Raw genomic sequence first — 2,667 nt, 5'->3', positions numbered from 1 at the left:
ACACATTTTCCTAAACCCTCTCTCTCAAACGCACACATATTCTCTCTTGCTCTTCTTTCTGGTTATGTGCTATTCTCAATCAGTTGCAAGCCAAGACTGAGTATTATACACCCTGTGTTTACTCTCCCTTAACTGGTATGTCCTCAGTTTAGTTTAAAGCATCAAAAACAATATGTTTCTTTTGGTATTTTAGTTCTTCTTATTTCTACTATGCCTCTACTTATTGTTTTCTACCCTACAATTAGCATGTCTACTTATTGTTCTACTAGTATAATTACGGTATTTCTTCCCTTAAACTCAACATGTTACCCCTTAATAGCCTTCAACGTGATTCTGTTTCACTGATGTTGCTTTAATTCCTAGCATAAACCTCTTTGTGATAAGATTTTTTTTGTGTGACTAATATGTTCTGTAATACATCCTCACCCCCCCCCCCTTTAGGACTTCTCTAATCCTAACGTATAGGTAAATCTGCCTATTGCATGCTTACTCTTATGTGTTTCCTAATTGTCCCCAACCCCTTACTTCTCTGCTTGTGAATGTTGAAATGATACTACTCTTTGAACTTGTTATGTGTGTGCTGGCTTTTTCCAAGTTGTTGTTGCTCCTACTTCCTTCCCCTTTCAAAACTGTTTTTCCCTAAACCATTCTTCTGTTGTTTTGCAAACTTATTTCAAACATGATATTTCAAAACTGTTTTCCAATTCAACCTTTTCAAAACTATGACAAGTATTCTCTCTCTCTCTACTTTTAGACTACTAAGTTATGCCCCCTTTAGTGTGAGCCTTGCCTTGGGACCCTTGAGCTCCCTCTGAACTTGGACATATGTAAGTTGGCCTTTCCACACTACACTTACCCTGTCTTGGCTATGAAATCTGGATGTGAGCACTGCTCGGGATCCCTTGAGGTCCTTAGGGAACTCTGATACACCCAGATATGAGGAAAAACTATGAAATAATCTTGGCACTTGAGGTGATTTATTACATAACTTAGAGAGTAAGTCCTAGCAGGTGTTGGAAATCTGGGCCTATTTCAGGCTCACTATAGTGTAACTTTATTTTTTTCTTATGTAATTCATTTTTGTATTGGTCTGTAATAATTTGTTGTAAATAAGTATTGGGGCTGGCTAGTGAAAAAGGGAGGGTATTTATATATGCTATCAACATTAATGGGTATAAACCATGTCTTATGTTTATATTTCCTATATGTGCATTAGAATCCATGCGTAAGATCGACCCATTCAAAGCATATCATGCATTACACACCATGTTCTTAGGTTTACTATTTCAGCATCTCATTTGACATCACTTTACCACTTAGAAATCCTGCTTTAGGCTAAATAACAGCATCAACATGAAATTGTTGCTCCTGCACACCTTGGAATCATGCTGTAACTCTTTGGGCATTTAGAAACCATGTTATAGCAATTCTGCATATTCTGCAATTATTCTGCATTTTACATATGTGCATGTTAAATACCCTATTTTAAGATCTCGTTCACACTCGCTTAGTCATACCTAGTTAAAACTATTGATGCATGAAAAGGACATAAAACAGTCTCACGTTTGATTGTCCTGTTTAAGTGAAACTGGTCATAATCTTGCATGTCTTTGCAACATTTAGAACAGCACGCTTTAGGTAAAATAACTGTTTTATAATTCTGGTAACTGCTGCATATTATTTTACACCTAAGCGAGCCTTAGGTAATATAGCTTAAATAAAAACCAAAACCGTCTTTGTTTAACTGTCAACATGTTAAAATCAGTAGGCAAGCCTGATTAGGACTTCCCATTTGAGTTATGTTATAAATATGACTCTACTATTATCACTTAGATACCATACTTCGGATCTGAATTCAGACCTTAATTGTGTATGAGTCATACTGTTTATGTGTACTATATGAGTAGGTATATCTGAGCCTTTCACTGGTCTTCCATGCTCCCCTTAATTGAAGTCCTACTTGTTTATTATATGTCGCCTTAGTATTTTACCTTTAAACTTGAGGGTCTGCCTAGAACCCCCTTTTATAGGACAAGAGTCATAAATTCCTCCGATACTGATAGGAAGGGACGAGTAATAGCATGCAATAGGGGCCGAGACCAACCCTTGTTTAAATTACCTTCACAGGGCGGGGAAGGGTAGATATGGATATGATGATCGGTGTGTTAATACCATGTGTAGCCCCTCTTTGAGGAGTGTCATACCGGATAATACATTGATGTGATCCATATTATAAACAAACCTAGGATACCCCCTTTACATTCCCAAATATGCTTAGATTGTAATTCTTTTCAAAATGTTGCTTTTCATTAGCTGCTTTCCAAACATCTGTGTACTTAAACTTAAATCCCCTACTTTTTGAGCCATACTTGTTTATTTGCTACTTGTACAAATTCACAAAAACTATTTGGCTGGGAACCACACTAGTGGATCTTGATGGGTGCCTAACACCTTCCCCTTAGGATTATTTCAAGCCCTTACCCTGTCTCTGGTTACCAAACGTAGTTATAAATGAAGCCTATAGGTGCCCTAACGTACCTTAAATCGTTAGGTGGAGACTCTTGAAAATGCAAACCCCCTTTCCAAAAGGAAAGAGTTGTCCGAACCAAAAATGTCATACATCTGATTTCGCGAGAAAAAGGGGCGGAACAGCATGGCTACTCTGTT

The sequence above is a fragment of the Nicotiana sylvestris genome, chromosome 10, assembly GCF_000393655.2.
Source record: "Nicotiana sylvestris chromosome 10, ASM39365v2, whole genome shotgun sequence".
NCBI classification, from domain to species: domain Eukaryota; kingdom Viridiplantae; phylum Streptophyta; class Magnoliopsida; order Solanales; family Solanaceae; genus Nicotiana; species Nicotiana sylvestris.
The sequence above is the reverse complement of the archived record's forward strand: the minus strand, read 5'-3'. Positions refer to the sequence as shown.